This window comes from Ascaphus truei, unplaced genomic scaffold (assembly GCF_040206685.1).
Source record: "Ascaphus truei isolate aAscTru1 unplaced genomic scaffold, aAscTru1.hap1 HAP1_SCAFFOLD_127, whole genome shotgun sequence".
NCBI lineage: Eukaryota > Metazoa > Chordata > Amphibia > Anura > Ascaphidae > Ascaphus > Ascaphus truei.
Window position 1 is genome coordinate 681,563 of NW_027454143.1, and position 12,886 is coordinate 694,448.

General features: G+C 44.1%; 1 long non-coding RNA gene across 2 annotated transcripts; it reads right to left on the reverse strand.

Moving 5' to 3' along the window:
* Positions 1-5,634: 5,634 nt before the first annotated feature.
* LOC142475564 (uncharacterized) lies at positions 5,635-12,417 on the reverse strand. 2 transcript variants are annotated; one of them, XR_012791007.1, is made up of 9 exons: positions 12,061-12,417; positions 11,703-11,764; positions 11,425-11,483; positions 11,261-11,334; positions 10,467-10,539; positions 10,081-10,174; positions 9,691-9,745; positions 8,482-8,496; positions 5,635-5,762 (listed from the first exon to the last, which is right to left on the reverse strand). It is a non-coding gene; the product is annotated as an uncharacterized LOC142475564 (long non-coding RNA). The 2 variants fall into 2 exon arrangements; XR_012791008.1 differs by lacking the exon at positions 11,425-11,483.
* Positions 12,418-12,886: the final 469 nt, after the last annotated feature.

The following is a 12,886-nucleotide window of genomic DNA, read 5'->3' on the forward strand; positions in this document are numbered from 1 at the left end:
CCTACTCGTACTGTTACTCTCCTTAGCAGGTGATATTGAACCTAACCCAGGTTCTCCCATTTCAGCTCTGTCCCATGCCCCTGAGAATTCTACCTTTAATTTAAAAAAATGGGTATTTGTCGCCCATATAAACATCCTGAGCCTGCTGCCCAAACTGGAAAGCACTAAGGTCATGGTGCCTTATGCATAAACAAAAACCATCGTTCTTACCGTAACATGGCTAACCCATAAAACCCCTGATGCAAATATCGCCATCAAAGGATACTCCATTTTTTGGAGAGATAGGTCAAAGAGAGGAGGAGGAGTGTTATTTTATATTGCAGACACATTAAAATTTACACTGTTACATTGCCCCCCAAGCCCACCCTCTTTTGAAATAGTAGTCGGCTAAATCTGCCGCCCCTTTTCTAAGACCATCTTTCTCCCTGCCATCTACCGGCCCCCTAAAGCCCCTCTACAATCCCTGACAGATATCACCCAATTTCTTGGCTACATTTCCTCTCGGAATGAGATGAGTGAGCTGCTAGTTCTTTGTGATTTCAACTGAAATTGGCTTTACCCACAAAAACCACATTCAACTCAAGTCACTTAACCTATCAAAACTCCTTTTTCAAGCCACACGGACAAACCTGAAATTGCATAACCATTCCTTGATAGACTGGATTCTCTCCTCAAACCCCAGCAGAATCCAATCCTCTGGCATCCTGCCTGATATTTTCAGTGATCATGCAATAGTGTATTGTGTAAGGAACATTAAACAGCCTCATTCAAGCCCTAAAGTTCTCCTCACTAGAAGTTTTAAAAACTTTAACCCACAACAGTTTCTGGATGACCTTAACAACTGCCCATGGCACAGAATCGAAGTAATTCACGAACCTGATTCAGCGCTCGAATAGTTCAACTCAGAGTTCTAAAAACTCTGCAATAACCATGCTCCACTACGCAAAACAAGGGGCAAACAAGACACGCAAAAGCACAATATTACTCTGACAATCTCCACCAAAATACATCAAACCCAGCTAACTTCTGGAAGGTTATCAACAATATATTCCAGCCTCCTAACCATCAACAATCAAGTTATATCACTAAAGGGGGATATTACTCTGACAAACCCAACTGACATTGCAAATGTCAGTCAATGATTACTTTGTGGGTTGTGCCACTAACTTATTAGCGAAACGCAGGCCAAACCTCAAACCTGAATCTCATCCAGGGAGTACACACATAGCCCCACCCGCATCCAACACTGCCCACAATTTTCATTTTGGCCCAGTATCTGAAGAGGTGATTACACAAGCACTCCTCAAACTAAAAATAAGCTGGCAATGCGGACCCGACTTAGTACAATCCAAGTTCCTATGACTTGGTGTCCCAACCATTGACAAACCAATTGATTCCATAGTCAACTCTATCCTGTCAGCAGGCCATATCCCTAATACCTGCAAAACTGCCAGAGTTGTCCCAATCTTCAAAAGTGAAGACAAAAGCACTGTCTGAAACTACAGGCCAATCTCACCTCTCCCAATGCTATCCAAAGTCATGGAAAAATGTGTCCACTCCCAATTAAACGATTTCTTGAACAAATTAAATTACCCTTGCCAATTCCAATCGGGCTTTCGCACCAAACACTCCACTATAACTACCCTGCTAAAAGATTGCAATTAAATCCAGTGTGGAATGGAACGGGGACAACTCACTGGTGCAGTGTGCCGAGTTTTTTCAAAGGCTTTTGACACAGTTGATCATGCTATCCTGCTTAACAAACTCCAGAGCTCTGGAATAGGGAAACATGCTTTAAACTGGTTTCAGTCCAACCTAGCAGGAAGATCCCAACATGTGTCCATCTCAGGCTCTAACTCCAACCCCCTGGATATCACCTGTGGTGTCCCGCAAGGCTCTGTTCTGGGGGCCCTACTCTTCTCAGTGTTCAGCAATGATCTTCACACAGCTTTTAAGGAAACCTCAATACACATGTATGCAGAAGACACAATCCTATATGCACACAGCCATAGCCTCTCTGACCTTCAACACATAATTCAGTCTGACTTTTTGACAGTCGAAAACTGGATTTCACCAAACAACCAGCTTTTATAACACTAACAAGACTGTAACAATGGTATATGGGACCAAGACTACATTTTGAAAGCTTCCAGTGACTTAGCTCCTGATTAGAACCAACGCTAACACCACCCTAACCCCTGTCACTAGTTTTAAATACCTGGGCTTATGGTCTGACTCCCACTTAACATTCGGAATGCACATTGATACCCTGACAACCAAGACCTATGCCAAACTAGGGGTACTTTACAGGAACAAATCCTCCCTAAGTCTCCTGGTCAGAAAGCGTATCGCACAGCAGATGCTTATGCCAATTATTGACTATGGAGACATAGTATATGGCTCGGCTCTTCAAACCCACTTTAGCAAACTTGACACCCTCTACAATTCAATTTGTCGTTTTGTTCTCCAATGCAACTACAACACACATCACTGGGAAATGCGCAAAGAACTAGATTGGTCATCACTAGAGTCTAGGTGCAAAGTTCACCTTTCCTGTCTTGCCTTTAAATTATTCATAGGCAAGCTAACCAGCTACCTGAACAAGCTCCTCACCCCTAGCACTTGCAGCACTCATCATCTGAGATCAGACTCCAAAAGACTATTCATGGTCCCAAGGCTCAACAAAGTATCCGCCCGCTCCTCCTTCTCTTACCGTGAACCCAAAACTGGAAAAGTCTCCCGGAAACTCTCACATCCACCACCAGTCAAAGCTCTTTCATAACTAAGGCTGTCTCACATTTTAACCTGGTCTGTAACTGTTTCATACGCCCATAATATATATTATCTCTAACTGTGCACGCAATGTCTTGTATATAATGTATACCGTGCTCATTATGTAACTGTACTTGTAACCATGTATTATTTGTCCTCTCTGTGCCCAGGACATACTTGAAAATGAGAGGTAACTCTCAATGTATTAATTCCAGGTACAATATTTTATAAATTAATAATTTTACAACTTGCGACGGAGATGTGGCAACGCCATCACCGGCGGTTCTCCCATTGAGAGCGAACCTGATGCATGTCGTCATGCCCACGCACCCACAAATCCCGTACCATGCTCCCTCCTGTTGCAAGCTCCCTCTCTACATGTCAGACCGCAGAGCGCGGTTAGCGCTGTGCACGCTTTGCCCGCCGGCGGGCGCGAGTGTCACAGTTAGGACTGTGATCCCAGCACAACGTGACGCGCTTGAGATGGCAAATTCAATTTAGCTTGCTGTATAAGCGTCTCAAGCCCCGATGCTCACCCTGCCCAGACACAGTATGCATAAAGCTTTAATACCAATTATAAAATGTTTCACGAAATATGTGCTGTACACCATTGATCTTAATCAGTGTCGCCAACAGCGAGGGAGAAATGGACACCCACACACCACCCCACCACACACGTTCTCTCCCGGTATGTCGCCTTGTTCCGGCTGCTGTTGATCAAGTTGTGGTCGATTATAAGTAATTTGCTGAGAAACAATAGAAGTCAAAACATAGCTTTTAGCATGTTGACATTATTCTGAGAAAGCGATCGCAGTATACCAAAGGTTGTTTATTATTTTTATGGCTATGTGAGATTGCACCTTCAATAGCCAGAGCTGAATGTGGAGTCTGCAGACTCACTAGTCTCCTAAATGACAGGGCGTCAGAAGGGAGCGCGTCACGTTGGTGCGTGGTATGTCGCAACATTCTGTCTGCTGTGTATGATTGCGCACCGCCCAGCAGACAGGCACCAACGCTGCGTTGTGAAGCCACGTGTGTGAACGCTGCATAACTCTTGTCTCACTGGCTGAGCGTTATGTCTGCTCCAAAGCGTTCTGTTCAAACTCATGCGGCTCAGTCACGGTGGTGTGTGTGTGTGTTAGTTCATCCTTACTCTTGCTAGTGTCAGCGACTGTTGCTGGTGGCCTCTTCTGCCAGCGGTGACATCACTTCCGTCACCCCTGCATTCCGCTTCAAATCAACTCCATTTACTGTCACTGGATTTTGCTAAGGTGCTATGTGCCGCTAAAGAAATTTAACTTCAAAAACTAGAATAACACTATTTCACAAATAATGGCTAGCCATCCTGTTTTCTTAGTACTTTAATTTCAGCTAAGTAACATGATTCATAGTCGGAAAAATGACAACTGCTGATCAATACATAAGCACAATAAATGACACGTAAATATAGATGCGCGCCTGTGTGACGTTTTCGTAAACACTTGAAATTTAGCTCATCTACATTTCGATACTGAGTTGCAAGTGTCCAGAATTATTTTATGGTAACTTTTAATATAATTTTCATATTTATACTTTCCTTGTTTCCATAATTTTATGTATTTGAAAATATTTGGAGCACATTGTTGTGCGTGCTAATAAATAACATCCAATGACAACAATTTAACAATTAACCTTAAAAGTGATCTAAATGAATATTGTGTGTATGTTTCCATTATTTTGGGGTTGTATAATTTTTTTTACTCAAAAACAATTAAAAAAAAAAAAAAAAGATACTGTAGAAGCATTAGCAACTTATGAACGCACAGAAATACTGTACGCGCATACTTCATAAAAGAAGCTAACCAAAATATAATAATTAGTGATTAAAGGAAGTGCAGGGTGCATTTTTAACACCAATGAGCCCCCTAATCAAGTTATGGATATTTCCACACATTGATGTAGATTTACATAAAATTGAAAATGTGCAAAATTAAAAAAAGAAAAAATAGAATGCAAATAAAGCCAATTTTATACTATTTTAACAATTAATGTTTTCAGTAGTTTAAAAATTATACATCTTATACTATATTTGTGAAAGCACTGTATGCATCTCCTGTGTCCCTAGGGGAAATCTCATTGGTCCCTTGTGCCGACCATCCCCGCACACCTCTCATTGGCCTGAGGCAGAGTGACGGTCACACACACACCTCTCTTACCACCGGTCCCGGAAATCCAACTCATCACAGCCGCAGTGCGCGGCGCTCAGCGGGAGCCGCGCGCACCTCCTCTCACCGGGTCTCCCGCGGTTTTTCCTTCCCCCACCCCCCATGCGCCACTAGTCAGCGGAGCGAGCGCACGGGACACAGCAGGGGACTCGACTGGCTGCACGGGTTCCCACAACTGCAGCTCTCCATGTGGCTCGGGGGCGACTTCAACCCCACGGACAGCGGCTACCGGCAGGTCAGTGCCACCCGTGCCCTGTGTGCAGGGGGTATGTCAATGCCACTGCCTTTGTACAGTACGTGAGTGGGTCTGTCCTTAGCCTGGTACTGGGTGCAGCTCTGTCTGTGGGACAAGGTGCAGCCTGTGGTTGTGATGCCCCCGTGTCAGTGGGTGCCTGTGATGCACCCGTGTCAGTGGGTGCCCGTGATGCCCCCGTGCCCCTCCCTGCCCTTTCCCCCCCCATCGTCCTTTGCCCCTCCGCCCCTCCCCTCCACGCCATGCCCCCTGCCCTTCCACGCCCGTGCAACGCCAGGTATATCAGCTACTTTCTATATATTTAACATATATTTACATTGCCAAACATCTTTACGGTATATTACTATCGTACAGTAAGTGTTTTCAAAATGGCAAACGTGAACAACCAAAAGAGTATATTTAAAGAATAAATAGTTTCATTTGGATGTGAATAATGAAATTTTTTATTTTTTTTAAAAAACAGCTTTGCCTCATCTTCACAATTTTCAATCTTGTCTGTTTCTTCTTCGTAATGGCTTGTTTGACATCAGCGTCTGGAAATAAAGATAATTTACCATATTAATTATCGCACTGAATATTGTTATAATTGTATGCCTGCATCGTCTACCAATATTAGGCCATGATCTACTGTACACCAAGAGTCACAAATTTATAGTAATTGGCTACTCATACAGGACAAATCAAGTGTGTATCATTGCTGCTGCTGTTCAGTACACTACAGTTTTTGCCAGAATTACAACCTACGGTAGTTCTACATTGCCTCAGCAGTGTTGCATTCTATTGTGAAAAATATGACTCTATATACTCTTTTTAAAAAAAGCTCTAATGAAATTGGTTTTTGCTACAGGTAACCATTATGTGGGATTAGTTTTGGGTGGATTTGTGCAAATATTAATTTAAAGTATTAACTGTGAAATAACCCATACTTATTTAGTTGATCGACAAGGGAACATTAGTGATTAAAAATAAAAAATAAATGATGTGCTGCATGTATAACCTGTGTTCCGCTGGTACCCCTTACCTTTCCATAGGAGTATATCACATTAAGGGAACTACAAGTGTCAGCTGCCTCGAAAGCTGCAGCATGTGTTGCAAGGCAACCAATGGGAGAGATTTCTTCCAAGATGAGTGAGTTAGGCTAAGGCCACGCTCCCTCCGTCAGTGCTCCCGTGCTGCAGACAGGCGGGGCGCTGACAGACACAGACCGCGATATGCGGTCTGTAGGGAGCGGGAGCCAGAGCAGGATGTGGGCGGGAGGGGGACGGCATGAGCGGGAGGGGGTGTGGCCTGAGCGGACGGATCCGCTACTCTCTCTTCCCCCCCCCCTCCCCTCCCTCCCTCCACGGACCTGTGCTGGAGCTGCCAAAGGTAAGCAACTCACACACACGCACGCAGACACAGGCACACGCAGGTACACACACACACACACACAGGCACTCACGCTGCTGTCACTCCACACTCCTCCCCGCTCCCCGAAGCCCCCCTCCCCATTGGCTCACAGCCACACCACGTGACGCGTCAACGCTAGGGAACACCATTCTCTGGTTTCCCATAGCGGCTGACGCGCCACAGCCTGTAGTCAGCTGTGCAGCCAGTGTGGAGCGGGACCGGCAATGTAGGGATTCCCCTGCTGGTGGTTAACTCCCGTGCAGCCGCCTGTGCCCAGCAGGTCCCAGCCCTAAGCCTGTGATGCAGTTCAAGAAAGGAACAGTTAGCAGTTAAAGATAAGTGAGTGACAGTAGTTACTTAGAAGTTAATAAGTTAGTAAATTCAACATTAGTAAATTAGAAATTAGTAATAGTTAATTTTGTAATTGTGTTGTTTAGATATGGATGCTGTCCTCTAGTTAGTGGTGCAAGACAGGGACATAGGACTGCATTGCAGTGTACCATCCACATTTTGTGATCTGAGAGCATGCCACCTCTATCCAGTGCGAGACTGGGCTTTGAGGTGGGACATCTGCAGGAGTCAACACCACCAGTGCTGCAGTGCATCACTGGAGCAGCTAAACTATCAAATCATTAGTTTTTCATCATCCTGGGGTCCTGGAACACCGTAAAGTATCTTTACTAAAGTGCACCAACATTATAATGGGGCAGCGCTGCATTTGACCCTTGGGGAGGGAGTACCTGCAGCCCTTGGACTTTGGGGGATTTAGGGGAGTTGGGACGAAGCGCCACACAGGCGTGAAACACGTAATAGGAGGTTTTTTGCACCCATCCCTGTTTGCAACATGATATGTTAATAAAGGAATCTTTTATTATACCGCTGCTGCCTTATGGAATTCTGCTTCTCTGCGGTGCTCTGCATCTCTACATCTGTGGCTACCTGAGGTTTAATCTAACTTTCCAGAAGCACGCCATTTGGAAGATACTACAGGCATGGTTCACGTGAGTTTATGTACTTTATGCTGTACATGGAGGTATATGTTTGGTGCACTTAGGTGATTGCATACCTAGTCCAAATAGGGAGTGCAGATGGAGGGGTTGGTATATATCTCCATCCACTATACATCCCAGGACATTAATTATAGGTTTTGCTCATACACCCACCAATATACCTACCTACTCACGTCACTAATATCCAGCCAATTATCCATCTTCAATCAAGAATTATTTTTACATCTACATTTTGAAATATCTATGGACATTAGAGCACTATTATTGAACTGTGTTCATTATACCCCACTACCATATTTAGGGGAGTTATCTAATTCTGGATTATATGTGCATTGCATATGTTCAAAATCTGCATGTGTGGATTTGATTACCAATATATTTTCTATATTATTGTTGCTATTAGAAAATATGTTAGCATACATCATTGTGTGTGTTTCTAATGGTATGTTTCCAGTTGGGCCTATTCCCACCACTGTGAGGATCCCTCTTGGCGCTGAACAAATACGTTCCAGGTGCACCCCAGGTTTCCAACTGTGACGTCTCTGGCCCCCTGTGAACATACAGGTACACGCATCACACTCATGGTAACATACGTATCTACATGCACCACACCAATCTGCGATTGGGAGAGGGGGTACAAGTGTTTACGTGTCACACTCGGTATTAATATTTGATAAATTATGACATTAAATATTACTTACTTCTTTCCATACACATTCTCATTCTCTTGGATTTTGTACTGTACTTAATTTGCCATTTAGAGAGGGTGAGAGCATAACAAACTATTGACTGTTATTACATTATGCACGCAGTTCAATAAGTTTGCACTACCCCCCCCCCCCCCCCCCCTTACCGTTCTGATGAATCTCTGAAAGACAAAATTATTTCACCAGGATTACATGATGGAAGGCCTTCAGTGTGTCTCACTAAAGTATATACTATATTCTACTATAACGTTACAGTATATACTGTACAGTAACTGTGTGTTGAATTAGTCAAGGGAGGGCATTAGGCACTGGTAGGGTTGGAGGACATTACATAATGGATAAAATATGCTTGCAACTTCTATATATGTCTGTCAGTGGCTGCGTGTGTATCAGTGGCTGTGTGTTTGTGTCTGTGCAGGCCCTAAAGGCCAGTATAGGCGATAACATTTTTAGTGGGTCACGAAGGAGACGTTCAAAAATAACCGGGTCATTGAAAAAAATACGTTTGGGAAACCCTGGTTTACAGCATGATTAGGGTGGCCACATTTTGACACTTAAAAGATGGGACACTTCAAAAATAAATATTAATACAACACATCACATTACTAAAAAATGAATATTATAATGGACATACCAAAAAAAGGAATATTATAATGATCTTTATCTAATAAAGTCACCATTGATGCTTTATTAGATGCTATATTATTCATTCTACCTCTTCCCATTAAATCTCTACTTTCTTCCCCCTCAGGGCCGCCAACAGAAATCATGCATAACCCCCACAAAAATTTGTGTGGGTGCGTTACACTGCGTGTGCGTTACAATGCGTGTGTGCGCGCGTCACTGTGTGTCGCTTCGAGATCACCCATCTCCTGAATACTCCCCCTGAGCTAATACACGTCGAAAGATGGGAGAGGGGCGACAGATCACCGGGTGCTATGCGGTGGGAAAGGGTGGGCAGAGACAAAGAGTGCCTTCAACTGCCAGCTCTTATCTTCCACCTTCCAGTAGGGTGACCAAATTTTTAATTTGAAACAGCCAGGACACCGTCAAAAATTTGTTCTCAAACAAATTACCTCACGTGACGCCGCCGTTGCCATGCCAACGAGACGTACGGCAAACAGTGTTGCATCACGTGATACCCCTGCAGTGTGTGTGTGTATAGAGATGGGTGCCGCAGTTTGCGATTGTGTGTATTGAGGTGGGGCCTTTGCATGGGACCATCAACTTGTACATTACAGCCGGGGCATCAAGTTTATGTGGGCGGAAAAAAAACCACAAAAACAAACACAATAAAAACAGGTAGTGTACCTCATTCCCGCAATGTTATATGTTGTAGGGGAGGTGTTCCCTACCTGTCTTCTGGGGATAGTTGGGATTCCTATGTCTCCCTTGGGAAGATTGTCAGATCTGGAAGAAAGCAGTATAGGTATATTTAGTTCAGTGTATTTATAGGGCACTTAATATATACCGGGTACATTAAAATATCCAGAGTGAGGGTGGGTGAGGCAGAGAGTTTTGTTGGGTGAGGCAGAGAGTGAGGGTGGGTGAGGCAGAGAGTAAGGGTGGACTGCAGGAACCATGGGGAGTGCAGGAGGCAGCCTAGTGAGGCTGATGGAGTGCAGGGGGCAGCATGGTGAGGCAGATGGGCTGCAGGGGGGCGCTAGAGAAAGATGGAGCACTTTGATGTAAACCGTCAAATAAAATGTCGAAGGCCATCGAAAAAGAATGTTTGCAGTACTTACCAGATAAATCTGTGCCTGCAATTCACAACTATCGGCCTGTGAGCGTCTGTAAAACAGCGCTCCTGGTGTGTGTCTGAAGGTTAGGGACTTCCTCCTCATATGAAAAATAAGAAAATAAATAGTTAGAACATACCCACAATATAGGGATGAGAGAAAGGATTGTCAACGACAATTGCGTTTCGGAATCTTTATTTTTACGTTTTAGGGTACCGTGATGAATGTTTTTAGGTGGTCTGGCAAAAGTCTTCCTCGTGGCAAACACCACGTATATGTTTGAGCGAACATATGTCAATATATGTGTTATTGTGTTTTTTAAAACAGTTGACCAAAAAAATAGGATGAGAAAATAGCTTTTAAACTTATTTTTTATTATTCTCTGTACTAACCTTTGGTAAACTGGTATTCTGGCAAAAGTCATCCTCGTGGCAGACAACACAGTGTCCATTGTGAGTGCACACACTGCATGAAAAAGGGTGCACAAACTCAAATATGAAGTTCAAAACTTAATTTTAAATGCGATATATTTGCACCAAAAATAAATCAAAGTTCTGCCCCTGGGATTACAGTGATATGAAAGAGGGAGAGGGCGAAAATGAGAAAGGGAGAGAGAAAAAGTGGGAGAAGGAGCGGTACAAGGAGAGGGAGAGAAGAAGACTCATACAGAGCAGACTGAGCAGCTACAGACAGTCTGACACACTGTCCTCTTCGTGGCAGTCAATGTCACGGGTCTGTACCATCACTGCCATCCCATGGAAAAATGCACGCACCCACTCTGCCCGGCATCCGTCCTATCCCCTGTGCTCATGCCTCAAAAGAGACAATCACCTGCACCCTTATTGCCTGGTGGTGTGCGATGCACTCGGCGCTCCCCCTGGCCCTCACCCATCACCTCATAACCAACGCCAGCACCTAGTCCCCCCATCCTCCCCAGCATTCTATAATTGGTTGAATGGGGGATTGGTTGAAGGAGTATGGCAGGGCCGGTGCTTTGGTAGAATTCAATCATGGCCGCAGGGGATTGGTTGAAGGATGTCAAGGGTGCTATGCAATGCCCCACCCTTATATTCAACAAATGCACTGCGGCACAGCCGGCATTCTGGCAAAGCCCCGGCCCTGCCATACTCCAGCCAATTCTATGCATCCCATTTCCATTTTTTTCAAACAACATTGAAATACTCACCAGCTCCCGAGTCAGTCTTTGCGCCAACGCTGACTCATGCACCGGCGACATTCAAACGCCAGCTACGCATCTAACTGGACAAGGGAGAAAAACGGACACATTTCCGGGACAGGACTACAAAAAAAAGTCCATCATGGCGAAACAGGCAAGTTGTGTCACCCTACCTTCCAGCGGAGACGTCACATTCGTTTCAGTTTGTCTCTACATTGCTGATTTGTCCCATCTAGAATTTTGTACATGTCACTAAATAAGTAATGCTTCAAAAATTGCATTTCAACGTAGCCACACAAACAAATTAATTTAATTAATTCCAATTTAAACACACACACACCACAGCGACGTGTGTGTATGGGGAGGCAGACGCCATTGCACAAAGCCCCACCGCGAACATCCTCAATCCAATCCCATGTGGTTCATTAATTATTCAATATAAAATACTCACATGCTGGTGGCGCATTTTCCTCACCGCCACCACATCCTCCTCGCCTCAACTCCGCTCTGCACCTAAAAACCGGGACCATGCCCGAAAACAGGGACATTTTCGGCACAGACCAGCAACAGTCCCGGCAAAACCCGCACGTCTGTTTACACAACGCATGATCAAAAGTACTCAACTCAATGGCTAGAGTCACTCATGTAGTGTAATTGGCGACTCACTGTCGTATGACTAGATGTTTTACAGTACACAAGGTTTGGAGGGTCAAAGGGTTTTGGTGGAAACGTGCGTGACATGGGTAACAGTACATACTGTAGTTTTAGTAAGTTAATTGTTTAGCATGGATTCAAGCACTGCATCTTACCTGCAAGTATTGTAGAACGTGTAACCACTGACGGGTGGGGTGAGTTGGGAGGAAGGTTCATGCAGGTTGTATTTGCCCAGCTCCAGACAGGCCGAATATAAAACAGACATGGGAAATATATAAGGATTATCTAATTCGAATCTTTTAGACCCACAATTCCATCTGGAGGAACCTTTGGTTAAAAAAGTATATCTTACCTTTTCTCCATGTCTATTAAAATTTCTTTTTGTTTGTATGTCTTCCATTAGGGATGGGTACACAATTATAGAAAAACTAACATTACCTTGGGAACGTTATTAAACCTTGCCTTTGACTCTGCTTTAGTAATTTATGTCACACACACACACACTTGTACACACACAGACACACACACACACATACACTTGTACACACACACACACACACACACTTGTACACACACACACACACACACACGTACACACACACGTACACACACACGTACACACACACGTACACACACACACACACACTTGTACACACACACACTTGTACACACACACACTTGTACACACACACACTTGTACACACACACACTTCTTATCACCCGCTGGAGCTGAGATAACCTGCGGCTGCACAACTCTGGTTATTGGCCATGTTCTTGATTTTTTTTTTTTTTACGTGTTTTGTCAACATTTTCTATTATACTCTTCATGCAACAAAATTATCAAACGGCAAAGCAACAGCACGCATAAAAAAACTACAGCAACAATGAGGCCCTACTCAAGTTTTTGGATGTTAATCAACATTGATGCATAATTCAAACGACGAAACAAAGAACTCAAGTCAACATGCTCTATCTCAAGTT